This window comes from Meles meles, chromosome 2 (assembly GCF_922984935.1).
Source record: "Meles meles chromosome 2, mMelMel3.1 paternal haplotype, whole genome shotgun sequence".
NCBI classification, from domain to species: domain Eukaryota; kingdom Metazoa; phylum Chordata; class Mammalia; order Carnivora; family Mustelidae; genus Meles; species Meles meles.
In genome coordinates this window covers 32,882,616-32,909,126 of record NC_060067.1, presented here as the reverse complement: position 1 = coordinate 32,909,126, position 26,511 = coordinate 32,882,616, and the positions used below count along the sequence as shown (strand labels likewise).

Here is a 26,511-nt window from a genome sequence, read left to right as displayed (position 1 = left end):
GCCTGAGAGGACACACATACTAGACCACCATCTTCAGGAAAACCCCCAGATCCCTAACAAAGACAAGACTCATGCTCTTTTCCTTTCTGAGTCTCCCAGATGCTCTGTCTATATCTCTCTCTAAATTGCCATAAACACTGCTCTCATTTCCTGCTGGCTTGTGCTTGATTTCCTTCCTTCAGGAAGCTGAGGACCCTCTTGGCTGGTCCTATAGGACCCCTTCGGGTCCCTGGAACTGGACTGCTAGCCTCAGTGGTGATTACTGAGATAAGGAATACAAAAGACAAGACATGTGGGAGTGGGGAAGATTCCATTATAAACGTCATCTTTTAATTATTTCTAGAACATTCAGTTAAAGATATTTAGAAACCAGTTGAAAATAGAGGCTCTGGATATAAGGAGAATGGCTATAACTGGAGGTTCAACTTCGTGAGTCATTTGCTTAAATTTGGATGCTGATGCTGACATTAGGCCAACCAAGAGGAGTAGAGAGGAGGGAGGAAGATAGCATGGTAAGTCCTGGGACTGTTAATATTTGAGGGGTGGGAGGAGGGTGATGATGTAGTAAAGGACACTGAGTCGTTTTCTCTCAACAACATTTCTAATTACTCCTTTTTGTGTACTCATTATTTCATTCAACTCGAACGTTTCTGAATACGCTCTGTATTTGCTCAAACAGGCATTCTCCTGTTTATCAGTTTCTTTTTCCAGGGTTGCTTTTCCTCCGTTTCCACTCAATTCAATGGAATCTGTTCCTTAAGGCCCATCGTAAATATTTGCTTTAGCTTTTGGACTTGCTCAGACTTCTCTTAGACCGTGCACTCTTTGAGAGAAAAGGCAAGTCTTCTGACACATGTTCCTATTCTAGGAACATGGCAAGTTTTCAATGAATATTTAATGAATAAGTCTGTGGTAGATTGTGTTCATTTCCCTAGTTCTTCCCTCCTCCCTGTATCAGTGCCCTTCGCTATGTAATTCCGCAGTCCTTTTCCACGTAGACACTGGTTCATTGATGTGACTTTCTTTGGCCAACGTTAGGCAGAAGTAATGGTGTGACTAGTCCTCAAGGGACTGTGAATGTTTCTGCCTGCTCTGGTGTTTTTTCCATCCTCCTGAGAAGGATAAGCCTGGGCTTGTTTGCTAATCCCAGAAAAAGGCTGTGGAAAAATTTTGTGCCACTTTAGCCAAGACCAGCATAGATCATTGGAACCTGCAAAAGCATGAGAAATAAACAATTATTGTTGTATGACATTGAAGTGTCATGACTATTTGCAATGATTTTATGGCAGTGGTTTTAGAGCAATGAATTTATGGTAATAGCTAACGTAATTTCAGAGTGGATTTTTTTAATAGAGAAAGAAAATGGATTTTCTGTAATTTTAGGGGAAAAAAAAAGAAGAGAGAATCACCCAATGACAAAGGATAGAGTCACCTATAACACTATGTGAAGGGACTTTTTAAACCAGCTTGCGATAACTAACATATTCAAATAAGTATTGTCCTTCAGAGCCCTCCTCTGTGACACTCTTCCCTTATTTTAATCATGTTGCTATAGGTTAAGAATTTCTCTATGTAAATTACTTGCATAGTCAGTGTTTGAATCAGTAAGGAAAATCAGGGTTATTTACTTCATACTCACATCTTGTGAATACAGAAAACAGTGCTACATTTTAAAGCTCATTAACACACGTGTGACAACAATAATTAGATGCGGACCCAGACAGCTTGTAACCCCCTTAGGTTGATTAAACCACTGACAAATCTCTTCCTCATGCTATGCCTTGACCTCCGTTTTCCTAGAGCATTTACTTCAGAAAACTTGTAATTTCTTTCTTCGGCCCTTTGAGAATAAATTCTCAGCCTCTCGCCATGTTTACAGCCCACGGATGTCTTTGTCACAGTGCCTGGGTGGCTCAGTAAAGAGTGCCACTCTTGATCTCAGCTCAGGTCTTGATCTCAGCATCTCAGGGTCATGAGTTCCCACCCAGCATTAAGCTCTATACTGGGCATGGAGCTTACTAAAAAATCAAATCAAAACAAAACAAAACAAAAAAACCAAAAGGACCTGAGAGCCATCCCTTTGAAATGGAATCAGCAAGAGAGATAGCACCCCTATCTTTCAGTTTCTGTGGGAGGAAAGGAGCCTAATTTAGATAAGCACCAATTAGCAAGCACAGATGTCTAAATCTCATCGACCAACCTCCCTTTTCAGTTTCAAGTACATTTTCACTAGCTCACCTCAACACTTCAAAACCCTCCTATCTTTTGCTCCCCGTCTCTCTCCTACTGTGGTAGTCTTGAGAAAAGTATTCCTTGCTTGTTTAATTCTAACTGGTGTGATTTTTTTCCTTCCTTCCTTCCTCCCTTCCTTCCTTCCTCCTTCTCTCCCTCCCTCCCTCTTACTTTCTTTTCCTTCCTTCCTCCCTCTCTCTTACTTTCTTTTCCTTCCTTCCTCCCTCTCTCTTACTTTCTTTCCCTTCCTTCCTTCCTTCCTTCCTCCTGACCCCCCTTTCTTTCTTCCTTCCTTTCCTTCTCCCTCCCTCCTCTTTTCTTTCTCTTTCTTTCTTTCTTTTCTTCTCCTCCTCCTTTTTCTTCATTGCATACAATCTAAAATAGTTTTCTCAAAACAAATAAACCCAGCATGCAAATCTTTTAAAAATTGTTATTATTGTAATCACACCCAATAGGAAGAGTAAAGTTGACATGATTTCATGCAAATTCTTATCTGAGCTGCTCTTAAAATTCAACTTCCCTTTGCTCTCATTTCTTTTGAGTATTTTATGTCTCATCATTTCTTAACACATTGAATTGGTACTTTAAGATTTGAAGACATGTACTTCTTCAGGGAATTAACTTTCTTCTCCTTTTAATTTGTCCCCTAAAATTTTACTAATGTTGAAGTAACATTCTCTCTCCATAGAGGCTTAAGATGTTTAAAAATGAAATTCAGGGATTTTTTTTTTCAATGTAGCTCTGACATAAAGGATATTCTGTGTTTCTTTTAAGGAGGATATCACATAACACTCAGTAATGCAATATTTGGGGTAAGCAATTATTTCCCCCTAGAGGGATCTCTCTTAAAGATGCCACAATCAATCATCATTAATAATAACATCAAAAACAAGAGTGGTCAAAATTACATTTGCTAACTACTGGAACTTCTGAGGGTTTTTGGAGGAAAATTTGAGATTCTCAAGGTTTGTTTCTATTGTTTCTATTAATTTTAATTAACCCTATGGAGCCAGCTTTAAAATGCTTCTAGAACTCTCTGAACAGTTGTCTTTTTTGAGGCCAGTTTTTTTTTAGTAATATGAGGGAGAGAGGAGAGATTTTTCTGGGTCAAAATTAATCAGAGCTGGGGAGAGAAATAAAAATAAGGGTTAAAGAAAATTTGCCTTTACGAGATAGAAAGATATTCGTGTATGGCAATATTTTAACTTTTTTAGATTAAGAATAAAGGAAAGACAGCATTCTTTTCATGGAAACATACAAGGAGAAGGAATAATGAAGAGAAGTTTGTTTGTTTGTTTGTTTGTTTTACAAATCTTCCTCTCAAATACCCATTCATTGAGCACAGGTCTGAGGCCTTCTGCATTGGTCACTAGGTTGTACCTGGTAAATTGATTTTACTTTTTGAATCATAAATTGGGACACTTTTCCTGGTAATTATACATCTATGCAAGGAGGATAGTAAGGTAAATTGCTTTTCATATACTGAAGCTGGTTTTAAAAACATTTTTTGTTGGCTTGTAGTGGCCTAAAGTTTAGCTACTCTCTAAAAGCATCATAGATAAAAGTGTCACGTAGAGTGGTGATAAAGATGGAGAGAAATCAGAGGGGAAAATGTGAATGCCAAACAGTAAAATTCTGTATAATGAAACGATCTTGGTAGAAGGAACCACCACCTTGCTAGCTTTTCTATGGAGGTGCCAGCAGGTGGCGATAGTGTGCTTCCGATGGGTGACAGGCCGTAAAAGTTGAGGTTTGATGGGTAATGCAGATATTTTGCCCTCTGTAGGATTTCTACAGATGAAAAAAAATGCAGTCTAGTAAAAAGCTGAGATATATACTCCTTTTAGTATATATGTATTAAATACATGCGCATACAGAAAAGAAGTCACATTTTTAGTTACAAATGTAGTCATGAGTTATTTCTAAAGAAAAATGCCTAATAGTAAAAAGATGTATTTAAAATTACTCAGTATAAGTTTAAAAGAATTTCCAGACCTCAGTTTTCTTTTAAGTTGTAGACTAATCCATCTGTTAAGGGCCACAATATTTTGTAGGTAGATAACGAAGAAAATTAGCAGCGTTCTCTAGAGCAGTGCTGCTCAAATTTGAACGTGGAGCCCATCACCGGAGGATCTTGTAAAATGTAGATTTTGATTCAGTGCATCTGGGTGGGACCTGAGAGTCTGCATTCCTAACAAGGTCTCTGGTGATCCTGTTGCTGTCAGTCCTTATGTAGACTGTCATTACCTCGGTTGTTGAGAAATTCATATCAGACCTATGTCCTGCCCTGGTAATCTTTAATTAGCTCTGTGACCTTGGTGAGGTCATTTTATCACTTTGGTTCTCTAATAATGAAACAGAAAAATAAAAATAAATAAAAAATAATATCTCTTCTTTTTTTTCTTTTTTAATAGCAACTTAGAATCTGTAAGATCCTGAATCATCTACCAAGGAAAACATTCAGTTACATTTTACTTGTCTTCAGGCAGTAAATTGAATATACTGACTTGAAAACTTTAGACAATGCTTGTTGTGTGAAAATAAAATTATTGGCTAAATGTGTAAGGCTTGTTTAATTCAGACTGTGGTTTTCTGGATTGACTTTTAACCCAAAGATATCATTAAAATATGAAGTATGTGCAATGAAAGCTATCTAAAATGAAATCATTGACAGCAAATCTGGAAACTGGGTAAAATATTTCACTAGGAGAAAGAATGAAAAAAAAAACAGTAGTTCTAAATGATGTAATTATGATTTTATTTATTTATTTATTTATTTTTATTATGTTATGTTAGTCACCAGACAATACATTATTAGTTTTTTTTTTGATGTAGTGTTCCAATAGCTCAAGATGGAATGAAAAAACAATCATTAGTCATTTAATTATGTGATTATAATAATAAATTAAGATCTCAGTGGGCGTATAGAGAGCAGGAAAGACAGCTTTCTTGGTGTCCATGATGTCAGGTAGGTGGAGCTGACCAAGTTCTGCTCCTTAAGTCAAGTCTCGCTGTGAGAGTTTGATGCCTGATCTCTTGTTTGACTGGAGTAAGAATTTCCTGATACATACTGCCTGTCCATATGTGTCTCAGCAGCAGGGCACCAGCAGTTTTATTTGACTGGGCATTTGTTACTTTTGTAATTAAAGTTTGAATGTTGAGTGACTGAATAGCTTCGGTAAATGGCTTCTCGGACCGGTAGGAAAAATGAAGCAGGATCTGTTCACAGGCTTAATCCAGAAGCTATATCCAGTCAATCTGTCATTCAGGTATCATTTGCTCTTTTCTTTTCTTTTTTCTTTTCTTTTTATTATTAGTTTTAATTTTTAAAAAATTTTATTTTTTTATTAACATATAATATATTATTAGCCCCAGGGGTACAGGTCTGTGAATCACCAGGTTTACACACTTCACAGCACTCACCATAGCACATACCCTCCCCAATGTCCATGACCCAACTACCGTCTCCATACCCCCCTTCCCCCAGCAACCGTCAATTTGTTTTGTGAGATTAAGAGTCTCTTATGGTTTGTCTCCCTCCTGATCCAATCTTGTTTCATTTTTTCCTTCCCTACCCCCCAAACCCCCACTTTGCCTCTCAAATTCCTCATATCAGGGAGATCATATGATAATTGTCTTTCTCTGATTGACTTATTTTGCTCAGCATAATACCCTCCAGTTTCATCCACATCATTGCAAATGCAAGATTTCATTTCTTTTGATGGCTGCATAGTATACCATTGTATATATGCACCACATCTTCTTTATCCATTCATCTGTTGATGGACATCTAGGTTCTTTCCATAGTTTGGCTATTGTGGACATTCCTGATATAAGCATCCGGGTGCACAAGCCCCTTTGGATTACTAAATTTGTATCTTTAAAGTAAATACCCAGTAGTTTGCCCTTTTCTTAGTGGTAACTTCTGAAACTATTCTAACTCCAAAGTTTAGTAACTGCGGTTTGGACAAGTTATTCCACGTCTCCAAACCATGTCTCCAAACCTCCAAACCTCAGTTTCCCTTCTTCCTCCCTTCTTGCCTTCCATTGCTTAGCCTTGCATTCCCTCTCCTCCCCTCACCTCCCCACTTTCCCCTCCCCTTTCCTCCTTTTCATTCCCTTCCCTTCTCTCTCTTTCTTTACCTTCTCCCTCTCTTTCTTCCTTTCTTTCTATTTATTTTTATCTTCTTTTAAAGCTTTTATTTACTTATTTGAGAGAGAGAGCAAGAGAGCACCAGCAGAGGGAGCAGCAGAGGGAGATGGAGAAGCAGGGAGCCCAAATCAGGGCTGGATCCCAGGACCCAGGGATAATGACTTGAGCAGAAGGCAGAAGCTTAACCGCTTGAGCCACCAAGGTGCTCCTCAGTTACCTTATCTTTAAAATGCAAATATTAGCAGAGTCCAAATTTTTAGGGTTGCTGAAGAAATCAAATGAGACAATTCATGGAAACACAGTTCTGTGTCCTGAGCCATCAGTGTGTGTTGGCTGCTATTACTTATCTGCCACGATTATTACCAGTGGCTATTATTGCTAGGTTGGAGGAACGGATGCTAGCTCATCTCTGAAATCTCAGGTTGTGGTTACCTTAGGGCCACACTGATAGCCAGAATTCGACTGTCAACTATGGACTATTAACTCAGTTTCATGGTTTCAGCCCAGGTTTAAAGTCATGTTTTTCCTGTAGTTATTATTTTAATATCTGGCATTGGTTTCATCTGCTCTTTTTTTTTTTTAAGATTTTATTTATTTATTTGACAGAGAGAGAGATCACAAGTAGGCAGAGAGGCAGGCAGGGAGAGAGGAGGAAGCAGGCTCCTTGTTGAGCAGAGATCCTGATGCGGGGCTTGATCCCAGGACCCTGAGATCATGACCTGAGCTGAAGGCAGAGGCTTAACCCACTGAGCCACCCAGGTGCCCCGTTTTATCCTCTAACATGGAGTCATGTTAACTGGTTAATTACTCTAGATAATTCTGTAAATATTTTTGTAAATTTTGTAAATATTTTTAATATTTTGGATCATTGTCGTGATTAATAACTTTTGTAGTTTTCTTGAGAAAGCAGTAAATAACTACTCTTGCACTTTTCACGTTGACCTTTAAACAATATAAAAGCCAAAATTTGTCTGTAGATGAATTCTCCCAAAGGTCAATCTAAATATTCAAGTTCAGGTGCATTCAGTGAGGTTCACACACTCTGGTCACTTCTCTGGAGCCACTTTTAAAATACATACAGCAATTCCATCTGGTAGGTTGGCAGATGTTGTCATCTGGATTCCATGAATGAGGATTTAGGTTTAAAATGCTGTGTCAGAACCTTGAGAGACTCTTAATCTCAGGAAACAAACTGAGGGTTGCTAGGGCCTGGGAGGGATGGGGTGGCTGGGTTATGGACATTGGGGAGGGTATGTGCTATGGTGATTGCTCTGAAGTGTGTAAGACTAATGATTCATAGACCTGTACCCCTGAAACAAATAATACATTATATGTTAATAATTTAAAACAATGCTGTCAGTTGTTTGTCCACAGTCATGCAATTTATAAGGAGCAGAGAGGAATTCCAAGCCCAGCCCTCATTACTCCGCAACAAGTACTCTTTTCAAAACAGAGAATCTTTGATCTCAAATGTAAGGTTTGTATGTATACTGCAAGGAGGTGTGACATTTGACTCTGTGAGCAGGTCTGTTAATCTCCTCTACAAAGTAACTGTAAGTTGTGAAAATGATAAATATGAGAAGTGCTCTCAATGGGAGGAACAAATTCTTGGTGCAGATGGGGAACTGGAAGTGGGGTGAGTGGTCAAAGAAGAATTTTTAGTCTCCATGCTTTGCATATTAGAAACATCGTAAGGCACCTGGGTGGCTCAGTTGGTTAAACGTCTGCCTTTGGCTTAGGTGATGAACCCAGGGTCCCTAGATAGAGCCCCATAGCGGGCTCCTTGCTCAGTGGGGAGCCTGCTTCTCCCTCTCTCTCTGCCTGCCCCTCTACCTACTTGTGATCTCTCTTTCTCTGTGTGTCAAGTAAATAAATAAAATCTTTAAAAAAAAAAAGAAAGAAAGAAACTGAGGTCCTGACAGATAAAGTCACTGGCTAAGACCACTGAGGGAGATGGCAGATAAGCCTGCTCTGGAATTTACAACTCCCCACTCCAAGATCCAGCCTCTTTCACTTGATGTCTTCCTGTAAATTAGTATTTTCAGAAAGCCTGGTAGGTTTTAAAATCTGATAACTGTTCTTCTCAGTCACATAACACTACAAACATGTGTGTTTTTAAAAACAGAAAAGGAAGTTTTTTTCCCCAAGGAAAAGGCATTAGGAACAAGTAAAATATTTAAGAATGCTATCTTAACGTGAATTTTTGTTGTGTGTTAGCGTATGTATTTATACCGCTATATATATACATACACATATACAGATAGAAAAAGAAATAGATGTCCACCATATAAAATTGAAGCCTCTTTCCCTAAGTCTATTGGTAAAGTTCTGCCTGGCACCAGGCATGATCTCAAGGTAAAAATCACTAGCCCATGTCTAAGCCACCTAAGATATGACCTTGAGGAGAAATGACCTTGGAAAAAGATGATTAAAACATTATGGGATTTTTCAGAGACTATGTATTTTATTGACACAAGCAACTGCATTTATTAGCTCTCATGTGGGACAGTGAGTCAAATCTCTCTCTAACACTCTGGGAACTACTCACTCAAGCCCAGGACTCCTCTGTTAAAGGCTAGTTCCATAAAAGGAGACTTATTAAGGGGATGAGCTCAGTTCTTCAACTATAGTGTAAAATGGAGCACCTACCCAGAAGATTCGGTCATCTTCATTTCTAGGAGGCGAAATGGGGGAAACAGAACAGGGAATTAGATGCATCAGGTCACCCAGCAGTCAGGCTTAGGGTTGGTCTATGAGCTTCATTCTCAAATTTAGGGTTGCTGAACGTGAACTTCTGGTCCAACTCTGCCATCCCATGGACATCTCTAATTCATGAAACTGAAGCAAACAAGGGGCACATTCAAAATGAAAGGCTATTTCCTAGGGCTTCTCAGCACCGAATGTCTGTGGGTATGTGGCTCTCTGCATTGCAACATGTCCTTGAGGCTGTGACAGTCTTCAGGGAGAGGTTCTAGACTTAGGAGAGCTTCCTATACTGATATTATAGTATTAAGCCAGTTACTGTCAAACTTTCAACCCCAAGAGCTCCTTTTTATTGATTTTCCTCTAATGGGTTGCAAATTTTGATTTTTTCCTTCATTGTACTTATTAAGGGTAAATAATCAGCTGTCAGGTGATTATTATTCAGATGTATAGAATCATTAATTAGAATTTCTAATTATCATATGATAACTAGTTGTACCATACTGAGTTATGATCATGTTAACCAAATAATAAGACTAAAACAAAATTTGCTGTTTTCATTAACCTGTGGAGTTCAATCTAAGACTAACTTCAGTATTTTTTTGAATGTTGAATTGAGCATCTCATTGTTAATTGGGACACATTTTGCAAGAAATAACTAAGCTAAGTTTTATGAGTTTGTATCCTTTATTCCCTCCTTCATTCCCTCTCTCCTTTCCTTCCTTCTTCCCCTTCCTTCCTTCCTTCCGTCCGTCCGTCCTTCCTTCCTTCCTTTGTCTTTAAAAGTAAAAAAAAAAGGTAAAAAAAAAAGTAAGGATGGAAACATTTAATGAATATATATTTGCCTAACATATATTATATATGACTTCACTGTGGTAGTCAGAGTTCTAGCAGAAAACAGAATTTCACTCAGATTCATCAGGCAAGGAAATTTTCACAAAGAGACACCTTCTAGAGCTATGGGAATGGTTAATGGAATCAGCAAGGGATATTGAGGCACCTAGAGACAATAAGAGACACTTATTACTCCTAAGCATGAAGATATAAGAGGAATAAATAATGACATGGAGCTCTATAAAATTCAGAACTATAAAAGAGGGCCTCTTGTCAAGAGGTTTAATTCTGAAGGGATCCTGAGACATCAAGAAATGTTGGGCCAAAGCAGGGAAGGCGTAAAGAAAAGGTCCTGGACTCTGTACTCCAACCCTCCAATCCTACTCACTTTGATGGGCTTTACAAACTACCTTAAGAAAGGTTGTGGTGTTCTGCGAAAGTCTTGTTTGGTGTTTGCACAATTTGATTTAATGTATAGGGATGGCATGGTCAAATATTACTAAACACATACAAAAATTTAGGCCCTGACTTGGTCATGGGAAATCAAATCAGTTCAGTTCTGAGGACTGCACAATGGTGAGTGCATTTTGGTGCTGTGATTAAAATGAGTGGAGAAACATTTTCCTGCATTAGCAATTTCACTGGAGTCATATCAAGTATTCTGTTTCCTAGAATAGCAAGTTTTACTTATACTCCTTTGGTTCTTAGAGGAAAGCAGCAGAATGTTCCCAAAATATATCCACAAAGGATACTAACTTCAGACTTGTATTCTTCTTCCCTGGAAATATGAAAGATGAAATGATATATGTAAGCAATCATAGGTCATTACATTCTAAACTCTACCCAGTGTGCTCTGTAAGAAATGAGAGACAATTTTCATAATCCCCAGCTCAATGACCAGCTTCATTTCTGTCTAATCAATGGTTTTTAATGTCTGATGCATGTCTCACATACTAGGTAATAATCCAGAGTTAGAGGGATCTTTCATCATTACTGTAGAGTATATATAATATTATTCTGATCAACTCTTGTCATTCCACATAAAATATATGTATTATTTGCATCTTTTATTAAATTACTTTGACTCCATTCCACTTTAGAAGCACTCAGACAATGTAAAATAACATAGCTCTCTATTCTGCTAAGGAGTCAACTCCGAACTTTACAATCATTGGACTAATAAGCAAAGATTTCTTCTTTACATTTAGTATAGAATGAATCAATTCTTTTAGTGTTCACTGTCAAAATTAGGCTGGGTAGAGCAGGGGCCATTGAAGGGTTGGTGAGGAGAAGGATTTAGCAAGACAAACAAACTCCAAGATGCAAATGATTTTTTGGTCAAATAATACATTTTTTCCCATTTTCATGTGTTTTCCAAGTGTTTTCACACACACACACACACACACACACACATATAACAGCACTGAGCATAGCTCTGTTGGATTCTCTACTGGGCTCTCCACTGAAATAGGGAAATATTTTTACTCTGTGTTTAGTGATTAGATCAACTTCACCAATCACCTAGCTTCTTATCTGGCTCCACTCAAAAGCAAAGACTATATATTGTAATCATGCTTAATTCCTTAACACTTTCTTGGACACATGGTTAGTTGTTAAGGTTAAAAACAGCAAAATTACTTCATTTTTAGAGACAAAATGATCAGCTTTACTAGTTAATTAATTTACCTTGTTAATTACAACTTCTGTGACAAGCTACTTAATCTCTATAGGTCTCAGTGTCCTCATATGTAAATGAGGAATAAAATAATTATCTGTGTTGTAAAAAGCAAACAAGACAGCATGTGTAAATTGCCCAGCACAGTGCTGGGCACATAATGGGCACATAATTATTGGTAGTTCCTATTTTTTTTTGTTCACATAATATAGTAACCAATAGCTCATAGCCTAAAAAATAGTTCTTTAATGCAAGTGTATATACAAAGCCACCAAGAATTATAAACTGTAAGAGTTTGAAACTAGAATATATTCAGCAGTAGCTCATTTAGACTGGCAGACCAGATCATTGTACCCAGATCACCACAAAAGAGAAAAGTCCTGGTTAATGTGTCTATTATTATAAATGCTATAATTAGAAATGGAAGATAGTATAATTTGTCTTAGAGACATCCTGCTACACGTACATGGAGAGAGGTGATCCAAAGAGAGAAGATACAGGAGGTACAAAAATGGAAACTTCCTTACCTTTGTGTATTTGATCACAGACTTATAAATATTCTGTCTACATCAATCCCCACTCTCTGACCTTCACAAAGTTATTTTGTGGTATCCAAGAATATTGACTTACAAATGTGCTGTTATTGCAACTGGAGATCAGCCAAAGGCCTATCATAAAGGATTCTCTTGTCATGAGCGAGTAGCTGTTCTTTTTAGTTCCCACACACTAATATCTCTATTACAGTAGTGAATATTCATCATTTTATACATTTATTCAACATAGAGTTATTGAAAAACTACTAAATGAAGGCACAGTATTAGAGTTTGGAGATCAAGAAATTTAGAATAGCATGAAGTCTCTTTCCTCAAAGAGCTCATATTCCAGCTGTGAAACAGAGTAGTGCAACAAGCAACAAGCTCACTGCCTACTAACACCTACATCATTCTGCACATGTACTTCATGACTCAAGTTTTTTGAGCATTTACTCTTTGTCATGTATTCATAATTGCTGAGCCTTGCAACAATTGTCCCCATTTTGCAGGGGGGGAAATGAGGTAAGGAGATGCCAAGTGATTTACGCAAGACAGTATAGTTACAGAAAGGCACAACCCAGGTTTTACCCTTTCATGTTGTTTGACTCTAACAGTGATGATTACTTCTGGGACAATGGAAATTAGACACTGTAGAAGGGAGAACTAATGATCTGGGATTTAAAAGATAGGTGGACACTTTGCAGTTGGATGAGTATAAGCACAATCCAGTAGAAGGGTGTTCATAGGAACTTGAAATGACATAGCATGTTTCTGAAATGTTAGGAGATTAGAGTTGCTGGGTTTAAGTTTGAAGGGAGGCTGGTGAGAGAGGAGTCTGTAGAGGTAGTCAGGGGATAAGAAATTAAAAAGCCCTATATGTTATCCTAATAATCTTACTCTGAGGTCATTCAGATGCTGATAAAGGGTTTACTTCCTGTAGTGACAGATATTCTGTATTTTGCCTAAATATTGCTTAAAAAATTTTTTTTATTGACACTATAGACTCTGGACTAGAGAGGTAAGATCTAAAAGGCTGTCCTGGATTCTCCTTTCTTCCTTCGTAAAAGATAGAAGGCTGTCATTGCAGTTCTGGAAGGAGGGGACAGGGATTTGAACTTGATAGGGTCCCTTGGAGAGGAGAAGGTGGATTCTGGATGCTTAGTAGGTAGAACTCACTACATGTGGTGAGTGGTTGGGTGTGGGGAAAGAAGGGTCAATGCAGAGTGGGTGAGACCCAGAAGATGAAGAAATTTTGAATGACTCATGTTTCAGATTTGGGAGAGAAGTTGCCTTCATTAGGAATGTACAAGGAAGAACAGCAGACCTATTTTGGGGGGAGAGGAGGAGGAGGTAAGGATGTGAAAAAAGGAAAAAGACTTTCTTTTCTCTCCTTCCTTCCCTCCTTCACTCCTACCTTCCATTCCTTCTCCTTCCTTCCTTCCTTCCTCCTTTCCTTCTCTCCTTCCTTCCTTCCTTCCACGTTATAACTTATTTACTTTATTTCTTTCCAACTTAGTATATTAATGAACATTTTTGAAGTGCTTGATATCATTAAAAACCTCCTTCTCTTGATCTGTTTGAACTATATATTGAACCATATGTTTTCTACTGAAAAATATGTTGAATATATTTTCTCTGAGGTAGAGGAAAACATGCCCTCAAATCCTATGTTGCTTTGATTTTTTTTTCTTTGATTCTTTTTTAACAGGGAACTTGACTCAGGCCTCTTCTTTGAGTGAAGCCTGGAAAAAAAAAAAAGAGATTACACAAAACTGAGTTTGGACTGACAACATCTCACAGCTACCTTTTTATTGAGTGTTGGAAAAAACCTACTTTAACTGAAAGAATACTAAAAGGAATACATGACAGTCACGTCCAAGACATCTTGGTAAGTTGGTCTCAGCTATAAAGCATGTACCACGATTTCATATATCATTCCTTCCATCATAAAGACTTTCTGATCAATGTATAATCAATTTATTATGTTTTCATTTTTATTCCTCCTCTTTACCCCACCCTCACCCTATCTCCACTCCACAAAGAGCTTTGTGGTCTTCGAGTGACTACACTAGTCACCATATATTTCATAAAATGTATGAAATCAAGTTATCCTATTTTTTGTTTGTAAAATCGGTGTTACCTTGGTTGATAAAATCCAGCTATCTTATTCTCCATGAACTTTTCAAGAAAAAACACCAATTTGTTTTCTGACTGAACTGACTGACAATTTCTTCCTTTATTTTGTTCCTTGAATTGATTAGTTTTATCAAATTGACTGGCTTACCCATCAGCCAAGATTCTTTTCATAAAGCAAGAATTGGCAATACACATATTAAACTAATTTATTTAGGGTACAAAGTAACTTCTTTTAGAGAAGAGATATTCTTGTTAAATAGCAGTTTCCAAAACCTCTTCCAAAACAGAGAGACCCCCTTAGGGATAAAATAGCTAGAATAGAATTTTCATCTCTCTGTGTTGGGTTATAAAAATGAAAAAAAAGTTCATATAGCCTGTGTTGCATAACAAATGAGGTTTATGTAACCCAAATGTTCTCTGGCCTGACCAGCTTATGACTACCACACATCATAATAAATAACTCTAAATATCCCAATTTCTAAGGCATCATCGTTATGTGCTTGAATGACAGAAATTAGCATCTCTCAACATTTCCTCTAGCTATTTCTAAGAGCTCCACAGATAGCTGTCACATGAGTGCTCAGAAATAAGTCTCCCACATTATTCTGCCTCAGCCCCCAGACATGCTGCCACAATGCTGGCTCTCCTGATGATGGCTGTGGTGGTATCACCACTCTTCAGGCACAGCTGTCCTTTACTGATGACTGCTCTTGTCATTACCACTCCAACCTCATGAAAGGGATCCATCCAGCTCTCCATTCTTTGCTTCTAATTGGAAGCCTAGGTGAGATGGGTTTGTAATTCTACGTGCAAATAGAAAGTCCAAGCTCTAACTTTCAACTTGACTTCACTGAATGTTCAGAGTAATAGAAATGATGTATATAGTTTACAATGTGTGTTACTGTAGGTTGATAGGCTGGGATATGCTATCAACATATTCCTTTTTCTAGGCAAACCTTACTCAATCTGCTGATACCTGGTTTTTGTTCTTTGGCACTCTTACAAACTTTAGATTAAACATATTATATTCTTAAAGTCTAGTTTATGCTTTCTCTCTCAATACAGCATGTGAGGGCCGTGGGAAGTACATATTAAATCATGCTGTGCATGCTCCAGCCCTTTGGTTGGCACCATTTCCCTTACAGGCCAAAGTGAAGGCAAGACCTGTTACTTCCCTATGGCACTTTCCCCATCTCTACGTTCCATCTACCCTAGACAACTCTTCAAACACACTAGGTCTAATTCTGCAAGAACTAATGCACTAATAGACAGGGATGGAGACTTCAAACCACTGGCAATAAAGAAGCACTTATTATGTAAGGGAAATGATGAACAGATGATCAGACCTGGCTACCCATTACAAAGCATTACAGGACGTCAAAATGAAATTGTCTCAAGTATTTTCATTTCTGAAAAGAGCCTTTAATAAGTGTTTAGCTAAAATGACCAATCAAAAGATTTTTTTTTCTAGGAAAAATAATCTGAGGATAAGGTAAACAACTCACAGTTTTGAAATTTCAGGCCCATTCCCAGGCAACTCTACCTATTTTTGAAATTCTATAAAATTTTACCAATGTTTTTGTGTTATTCTATAAAGTCTGACAGTATAAAGGATAAACCATAATTTCTCTCTGAGGTGCCATTACAATGAGAATAATGGGATTTTCTTAAAATAAAAAATTGCACACTGTGTTATTATGATTTATAGCCCCTAGGCATGTTGCCATAACATTAGCTTTGCTGATAACACTTTCAAGAAATATGTGTTTGGTCTTTATCCACAGTTTCTGGCTCACATCTCCCCAAACACTTGAAATTTCCTGAGCAATAAGAGCAATCTATGTAGTCTCTTGTTTTCTGTTGGGGGGGTGGAGGGTGGAAACTTCAGAACCATAAAAGTGAAATGTGTGCCTTGTTATTCATAACAAGCCTTTCACCACAATTGGGTTTGTGTTAATGAGGTGATGTTTGGAAAGAAGCTAATGATGGGGGTTTGCCACCAGGGGAACCAACCTTGAATAGAGGGTTGGAAATTTCAGCCTCACCCCCAACCTCTGGGGAGAGGAGAGGGACTAGAGGTTGAATCAATTGCCCAAAGCCAGTGGTTTAAGTAATCATTCTAACATAATGAAGCCTCCGTTAAAAACCCAAAGAAGAAAGTTCAGAGAGCTTCTGGACTGGTGAGTATATGGAGATTTGGGGAGCATGGCTAGCTCAGAGAGGACAACTCTGCACCTCTTGCCATATACTTTGCTCTACATATCTCCTCCATCTGGATGTTCCTCCATATTCTTTTTCATACTCTTTTCTAACAAACTGTTAATCCAGTAAGTAAGATGTTTCTCTGAGTTCTGTGAGGCAAGCACTGAAATCTCCTATCTATAGATCATCAGTCGAAATCATAGGTGATAACCTGGGTTTGCAACTGGCTTCTGCAGTGCGAGCAGGATAGTCTTGTAGGGTGACTCTGTGGAATCTGATGCTGTCTTCAGGTAGATAGTATCGGAATTGAGTTGAATGTAGGAAACCCTGCTGGTGGGTCTGGAACATTGCTTAGGTGGTAGCATAGAAGGCAAATTCCCCCTACATACGTTGGAATTGGGTCCAGGACCCCAAAATACACACATAATACATTTTCAATATAAATAAAATAAAAAAGGCAGATAGGCAAATAATAATTAAAAATATAATGTCAGTATTATAACGATTCAGTGTTAAAAAAATTAGACTATGTCCTTCCAAATATCTTTAAAATTTTATTTTGTTTTTTCCCAGTTTTTCAAAATTCATTGTTTATGCACTACACCCAGTGCTCCATGCAATATAAGCCCTCCATAATACTCACCACCAGACTCACCCAACCCCCCATCCCCCTCACCTCCCAGACCCTAAATTTGGTTCTCAGAGTCCACAGTCTTTCATGGTTTGTCTCCCCCTTCGATTTCCCTCAGCTCACTTCTGTCCAACTCCCAGTGACTTCCGTGTTATTCCTTATGCTGCACAAGTAAGTGAAGCCATATGATAATTGACTCTCTCTGTTTGACTTATTTCACTCAGCATACTCTCTTCCAGATACATTACTCTAGTATTATATAGATAAGTATATCATTAAAAGTCAATATATGTTTTTTCTGCTCTTGATTCAATGAGGAGGGATTCTTTCTATGTGTCTGTCCTCCTTTACTTAAAACATCACCATGATACTGTATACAGGGTCTAAAATTTCTCGGTAACATTAAATGTAAGTTGTGTTGTTGACAAGACTGAGTAATCAGGGTGGGCTAGCTGGAGTTCTGAAGATGTGACTTTGAAGGAAGACTACCTCCTCCATTTTGACCTCAGTCTGTACTTTCTAATTAAGTTCTTTTCTGCTTATCTTTTAAGTCAGGTCAGGCAAAAGACCCAGTGGGCAAAGCATTCCATGATGGGAACTGAAACTATCCACTCAATTGACAGGGACTGCCCTAGCCAGCCAGACTCAGTGTAACTGACCCCATGGCAATGATCCACAGCTATGACAGATCTGACCTTCACTGCTCAGCTACACTCATCCACTGACCTCTGTCCCACATTTTCCTTATATAAACCCAGAAGTATTTTCAGCACTTTGGAGACTGTCTTTGGTATATTAGTCTGCTTGCTATCTTCCCTTTGCTAGTCTCATAGAAATAAATTTCTTTCTGGTATCACAACCACTTGCTTCTCTGCCTTTGGATTTTGTCAGCAGGGAGTGGCTAAAGCTCTTCTGCTTGGGACCCCCAGAACCAAGCCCTTTTACAATACTGTGTCCCAGTTACAACTTCACATTTCAGATCCATCCAAATGCTGGTTATGTTTGACATCATCTGTTGATTTTTATCAAACCAAGTTAAATATTGATAGGGATCATTCTGGATCCTAAGGTTGACAAGGATTGTAGAATAGAGGCAGCAATTCCAAAACTCTTTGGTTTGTTGATGCCCATTTCAGCAATCTGAAAGAAGCAGGTTTGGTAAGAAGAATGACTACTGATGGCAGAGGACACACATTCCACCTCCCAGCTTCCTGAGGTGGGATTTGCTACCATTTTGGTGCCATGCCTCATTTTTTCCTTTACAACTTCCTTTGTTCTTCTGAAATTTAGGAGTTTTTTCTCTTCCCATTTGATGGCAGGGAGTCTGGGATGAGGAGAGAAAACAATCATGATACATATTACACATGAATTTGCATAATTATAGGGTATGCATCTCAGCATTTACTACATCTGATTTATAAATTTGAGAAGAATAACTAGATATTCTTGCTTAATGCTGTCCTTCTTTCTTTTGGAATCAATTTGCCTGAAAAGAGCATAGAATATGCTGTACCACATATGTACCACATAGGACCACCCCAGTTTAGATCATTATGAGTAAATGAGTAAGTCTTTCATATTTAAGACTTAGTATTTGCAAACTTATTTGGAAAATAAACTTAAAGTCACATCCTCAATCTAGCCTCTTCTAACAAGAAAAATGGTAGTTTGATTTCCTGATTTCCTCACTAAAAGGTAAGTTTTAAATCCCAATTTATTCAGAACCTTGGCAGGGTGGAAAGATAACATTCATTGGATTATCCCTCAAGATGACATTATGTATAATATGTTATACATAATGTCACCTTGAAACATATATGTCACACATGAATGTCTCCATTTGGCCCTCTAGAACTACTCCCCATCCTTCTCCATGTTGATCATCATTGGAGCACAAATGAAGATGGGTTGCATTAAAAGTCTCTAAGAGGCTTCTAGTTCAGGTCTGCCATTAAGGACCACCAAGAGACTAAAGAGAATCAATAGAATAGAGTCAGGGTACTTATTCCATAGTTAACTTCTTTGGTGTGGTCTCCAGCACTCTGTCCCTTGATTGAGAATCATTACTCCTCTTAAGACATTTAACTCCACATGAATATCTTCTTCTTATTATTTCCAGGCACTATTCTCTCTCTTTGTCCTGTTGAGCTTAGGGTTGTGAAAGCTTGATTGGTATCTAGATTATTTCATTATGCCTTATGACAAGCCTTGGTAAATGTTCACTTTGTTAATAAATCGCTCTTGGAACCTTGTGTTCTGCATGAGCCATATTTCTGTATTTCCTCCTGGAACACACACACAGAGTATAAATCATCCATTCATTCATTTATTTATCCATGTATGTATTCAAGAAACACTTTCTGAGTATTTTTTACATGTTTGGCACAAAAGGTACAAGAAGAAGTATGAGAAACTCATAGCCCAAGGATAAAAGAGAACAAAAAAGCCATTATGATCATTCTTAATGGAGAAAAACTGAGAGCTTTTCCACTAAGGTCAGGAACATGGCAGGGATGTACATTACCACCACTGCTATTCAACATAGTACTAGAAGTTCTAGCCTCAGCAATCAGACAACAAAAGGAAATTAAAGGCATCCAAATCAGCAAAGAAGAAGTCAAACTATCACTCTTTGCAGATGATATGATACTATATGTGGAAACCCCAAAAGACTCCACTCCAAATCTGCCAGAACTTGTACAGGAATTCAGTAATGTGTCAGGATATAATATCAATGCACAGAAATCAGTTGCATTTCTTTACACCAGCAATAAGACAGAAGAAAGAGAAATTAAGGTGTCAATCCCATTTACAGTTGCACCCAAAACCATAAGATACCTAGGAATAAACCTAACCGAAGTGGCTAAGAATCTATACACAGAAAACTATAAAGTACTCATGAAAGAAATTGAGGAAGACACAAAGAAATGGAAAAATGTTCCATGCTCCTGGATTGGAAGAATAAATATTGTGAAAATGTCTATGCTACCTAAAGCAATCTACACATTTAATGCAATCCCTATCAAAGTCCCATCCATTTTTTTCAAAGAAATGGAACAAATAATCCTAAAATTTATATGGAACCAGAAAAGACCTCAAATAGCCAGAGGACTATTGAAAAAGAAAGCCAAAGTTGGTGGCATCACAATTCCAGACCTCAAGCTCTATTACAAATTTGTCATCATCAAGACAGTATGGTACTGGCACAAAAACAGACACATAGATCAATGGAACAGAATAGAGAGCCCACAAATAGACCCTCAACTCTATAGTCAACTAATCTTCGACAAAGCAGGAAAGAATGTCCAATGGAAAAGACAGCCTCTTCAACAAATGGTATTGAGAAAATTGGACAGCCACATGCATAAAAAAGGAAACTGGACCATTTCCTTATACTACACATGAAAATAGACTCAAAATGGATGAAAGACCTCAATGTGAGAAAGGAATCCATCAAAATCCTTGAGGAGAACACAGGAAGCAACCTCTTTGACCTCAGCCGCAGCAGCTTCTTCCTAGGAACATCACCAAAGGCAACGGAAGCAAGGGCAAAAATGAACTATTGGGACTTCATCAAGATAAAAAGCTTTAGCACAGCAAAGGAAACAGTTAACAAAACCAAAAGACAACTGACAGAATGGGAGAAGATATTTGCAAATGACATATCAGATAAAGGGCTAATATCCAAAATCTATACAGAGCTTATCAAACTCAACACCTCCCCCCAAAAAATAATCCAATCAAGAAATGGGCAGAGGACATGAACAGATATTTCTGCACAGAAGACATTTAGATTGTCAACAGACACATGAAAAAGTGCTCCACATCACTCAGCATCAGGGAAATACAAAATCAAAACCACAATGAGATACCACCTCACACCAGTCAGAATGGCTAAAATTATCAAGTCAGGAAATGACAGATGCTGGCGAGGATGCAGAGAAAGGGGAACCTTCCTACACTGTTGGTGGGAATGCAAGCTGGTGCAACCAGTCTGGAAAACAGCATGGAGGTTCCTCAAAAAGTTGAAAATAGAGCTACCCTATGACCCAGCAATTGCACTACTGGGTATTTGCCCTAAAGATACAAACGTAGTGATCCAAAGGGGCACGTGCACCCAAATGTTTATAGCAGCAATGTCCCCAATAGCCAAACTATGGAAAGAGCCTAGATGTCCATTAACAGATGAACTGATAAATAAGAAGTGGTATATATATATATATATACACAACAGAATACTGTGCAGCTATCAAAAGAAATGAAATCTTGCCATTTGCGATAATGTGGATGGAACTAGAGGGTATTATGCTTAGCAAAGTAAAGTCAATTGGAGAAAGACAACTATCATATGATCTCCCTTATATGAAGAAGGGGAGATACAATGTGAGGTTTTGGGGGGTAGGAAAAGAATAAATGAAACAAGATGGGATTGGGAGGGAGACAAACCATAAGAGACTCTTAATCTCACAAAACAAACTGAGGGTTGCTGGGTCAGTGGGGGTTAGGAGAGGGGAAGTGGGGTTATAGACATTGGAGAGCGTATGTGCTATGGTGAGTGCTGTGAAGTGTGTAAACCTGGTGATTCACAGACCTGTACCCCTGGGGATAATCATACATTATATGTTAATAAAAATTTTTAAAAAATTAAATAAAAATAAAAAAATAAAAATAAAGCCATTGTAATATAAGAAGATAATCTGATAGTTGACAAAAGTGGTGTGGGCAGATCAGAAAGTGGTACTGATCCGCCTGGATATGTTGCCAAATGCTTTACAAAGGAGCTACCATTTGGGAAAGGTGATTGAGAAAGATGAATACTTTTCTTTTTGGAGAAAAAAATAAAGGTGAATAAATAAGAATAGACTATGATTAGCAGCCATCAGTTTGTTTTCTATATTTGTAGATGTGGTTCTGATTTTTTGTTTGTTTATTCATTTGTTTTTTAGATTATACATATGACTGATATCTCAGTTTGACTTATTTCACTTAGCATAGTATCTTCCAGGTCCATCCATGCTGTTGCAAATGACACAACCTCCTCTTTTTTAATAGCAGCATAATATTCCGTTATACCTCTATACATCTTCTTTATCCATTCATTTATCAGTGGGAACTCCTATTGTTTCCATATCTTGCCTACTGCAAATAATTCTGCAATAAGCATAGATTTGCATATATCTTTTCGAATTACTGTTCTCATTTTCTTTGGGTGAATATCCACTAGTGGAATTACTGAATCATATGGTATTTAAATTTTTTTGAGGAACCTTCATATTTGTTATACACCTGAAATTAATGTAACATTGTATGTCAGTTGTACTAGGAAAAAGAGGAAGAAAAATATATTATGGTTGAAAATGGCCAAGAAAATTCAATATTTGGGAGTCTTATCATTCTTATTAGGGAGGAACAAAGAATAAGGATTAGTTTGGAAAGGTGAACTGTAGAAGTACTTGAAGATCCTTACGTCTATGATAAGGGATTTAAGTTTTGTTCTATAAGCAATAGAGAGCCATCAAAGATTTTTAAACAGAAAGATTACTAAGGTTTGCTTATTAAATCTCTATTATAGCAATATCCAGTTCTGAGCTGACTTTGGGAGTCTAGTATTAGGAAATTAGAGAAGCCTATTATATTGCTCATGGTGAGATGAGTGAAGTCTTAACAAAAGCAAAATGAACTGTTGTATGTAGTTTAAAATTGCACTTAATCCACTCTTAGGTAATAGTCTATATAATCTCTTCGTATATTGTTTTCTTTAGGATCAGCCTCGTTAATTTTATTTAAATTTTTAAAAATGTGAGTATAGTGGACATAAATTCTTGAGTAGTTTCAAGATGTACAACATAGAGACTGGATATTTCTGTACATTATGCTGTGCTCACCACAATATAAATGCCATCTGTCACCATACAATGCTATTGCAATACCATTGGCTATATTCTCTTACTGAACTTTTTTATTGCTATGCCTTATTCATTCCATAACTGGAAGCCTTTATCTCCCACTCTCCTTCTCCCATCCCCCCACCTCCAATTCCCTCTGGCAACCATCAGTTTGTTGTTCTTCAGCTGCATTTCTGTCTCATTTTTTTTTAAGATTTTATTTATTTATTTGACAGACAGATCACAATTAGGCAGAGAGGCAGGCAGAGAGAAGGGGGAAGCAGGTTCCCTGCTGAGCAGAGAGCCCGATGCAGGGCTTGATCCCAGGACCCTGAGATCATGACCTTAGCCAAAGGCAGAGGCTTAACCCACTAAGCCACCCTGGCACCCTTCCGTCTCATTTTTTATACTGGTCAAAAATCTGTGTAGAGAGTTGTAACTGTACTTCAAAAAAAAAAAAATTGTTGTAGGGGCGCCTGGGTGGCTCAGTGGGTTAAGCCTCTGCCTTTGGCTAAGGTCATGATCTCAGGGTCCTGGGATCAAGCCCTGCATCGGGCTCTCTGCTCAGCAGGGTGCCTGTTTCCCCCTCTCTCTCTGCTCTGCCTCTCTGCCTACTTGTGATCTATCTCTCTGTCAAATATATAAATAAAATCTTAAAAAAAATAAATGTTTTAAGTATAGTATTAGTTTATCAAGAAGCAAAATAATAAAAAAATAGGTAACTATTAATAAACAAGACTGGTTCATTTTGATCATTCAAGTAAACGTAGGCATCATTTTATTTATGTGTGAAATATTTATTCCATGTAAAGACATATTTTCCATGTAAAGACATTTATTCCATCTAAGTATATGTGATATACTTAGATACATCATTTTCTTATTTTTATCCAAATAAAAGTCTCCATTTTTGTACTTTTAATCTAGTTTATTATACAGCTCAACTTCAATACCTAATTTGAGCATCACCAAAGACAACTGTTACTGAGAGTATTATGTCTTGGAAATTTTTAATGTAGAGCTGGGTATCATTGATAAATGAGAGTTACATATCAGCATTTACCATACAGTGAAATATGAAATTGACTAGTGTAATTTTTCAAAAGCAATTAGTTATCTAAGTTGAAGATAAGGGGTTAAGTATAAAATATTTCTAAAGCAAACTAAGGTAAATTAAACATTACACATTTAAAAGTTTGAACATGACACTTGCAAGCTGACATCACCTTGCAGCATGGTGATGAATGTCAGTGTGCTTCTCCTGGGTAAACAGAGCAAGGAAGTTCAGTATTACAATGACAGCTACAGGCCTTAAATAATTACCTTGAAACATTAGATGATAGGGTATTCCAGTCGTTCCGTGTTTCTTTGCTGCAAAATAGGAAAGTAGGATAAGCCATGCCATTCAAGGTCTATTTAAATGGCATCAGAGTTACCAGAAAATGTCAAACAATCAAGACAATATGAGTTTTCTCCTCTGAAATCATAGATTTTTTTTTCAACTAAAATGAAGTTATGTTTTTATCATGACAAACCAATTGAATAGTTAAACATACTTGGTAGGAACTGGTTGCTTTGATTCATCATGGCCTTTAATTAGCTTGAATTATAACTGTCATTGATTTGAGTGACAATCAGTTATTATAGCACCATGAAGAAGCATCTTATTCCCTTCATATTTGCAGAAATTGATGAAATTTCAGTATGGTTCAAAAAATATTTGTTGAACATCACTATGTGCTATACATCGCACTATGTACTGCTGCTTTATGAAGTACGTGAAAGGAACAGAAATGTAAACTAATAACCATAGTTGCTGGACCAGATAATGTGCTAATATCATAATGTCAAACACAGAAGTACTAGAGTGAAGTGGAAACTCTCAGAGAAAGGGGTAATACCTATTTTTGTATTAGGTAACATTTTACATACAGATGCATCCTGAGCAGAATGGGCAGTAAAGTCACATGTAGTCACACAAATTGGTATCTAGAGCTCACAAATCTAGTTTAGGTTCTAGTTAAAGGTTCTAGTTTATTAAGTTTATTCTAACAAACTTGCAGATAACAGGAAGCCAATGATTATTTTTAATGAAGGAGCAGTTTGACCTGTTTTGTTTTAGGAATACTTGTTTTGAAGGCAGTTTAGAGAATGGATTTTAATGGTGACAAATATTCCATGAGACCAGGTAGGAGATTACGGTAACATTCTATCATATAGACTTTTGGTTCATTGGCTGTGGACATGAGAATAAAGGATCTGGAAAATAAATTCCAACCTTGAATCATTGAGTATGGTCATGTTAGACTCTGGGATAAAGAATACAGGAGGTTTTCTTGAGATCAAATAATGAGTTCTTTTTTTTTTTTTTTTTTTTTTTTTTTCCTTTTTTTTTTTAAATTTATTTTTTCAGCGTAACAGTATTCATTCTTTTTGCACAACACTCAGTGCTCCATGCAAAACGTGCCCTCCCCATCACCCACCACCTGTTCCCCCAACCTCCCACCCCTGACCCTTCAAAACCCTCAGGTTGTTTTTCAGAGTCCATAGTCTCTTATGGTTCGCCTCCCCTCCCCAATGTCCATAGCCCGCTCCCCCTCTCCCAATCCCACCTCCCCCCAGCAACCCCCAGTTTGTTTTGTGAAATAATGAGTTCTTTTGAGACATAGTTGAATATAAAATTCCTTTGGGTTGTCCGATAGGTAGTAGGTAGTAAGTAGTTTACTAAATGAACTGAAGGGAGAGGTAGAGCTTTCTATGCATATTTGCCAGACATTAGTATACAGATTAATGCTGCAACCTTTTGTTAGGTCAGATTTATTTGGAGATAATATCTGGAGTGTAAAGAAGATTGCAATTACTGAATTCTTATATTGAAGGAGTGGGAAGAGAAAGAGCACACCATCAAGGAAATTAAGGAAAAATAATCAGAAAGCAGGAATGCAAACCAAGAAAAGGAGGGCATCATGAAAAGAGAGGTGATTTTTTTTTAATGGAGTGGGAATAATCAAAATGCCATAAAGTGTTCAGTATTGATGAGAACTAAAAAGTATGGAAGGATTTAGTGACTAGCGATTCATGCCCATGATGAGAGTAACTTCAACAAAGATGTAGAAACAAAGAACACATTCCAACATTCTGATCATGGAAAAAAAAAAATACACACACACACACACACACACACACGCACACACATACACACAAACTACATTTATAAAGGATCTGGACACATAAGTGCTTAATAAAGGTTACCTTTATTATCTCTCTAATAAAGAGAGATTCTTTATTCTTTATTCTCAATATTCCTCATTCTGTATTCTGGTAAAATATATGCCAAAATACATATAGGCCAGTGAAGATTTTAAGTAGCTCCATAGTGATCCTTAAACTTTGGTGCATGATAGGCAGACCATAAATTCTGGCTTTCTTTTCCCTTTTTAAAATCTTCCCTTCATCACAGATGGTATTAGACAGTGGCCATGGATTGTTAGAAGATGGTAAACAGTACTCTTATGTTATGCTTAACA

At 37.5% G+C, this 26,511-nt stretch overlaps 1 pseudogene; it reads right to left on the bottom strand.

The window, feature by feature from the left end:
- Positions 1–528: 528 nt before the first annotated feature.
- The window catches only part of LOC123936812, a 54,901-nt pseudogene continuing 28,918 nt past the window's right edge, over positions 529–26,511 (bottom strand).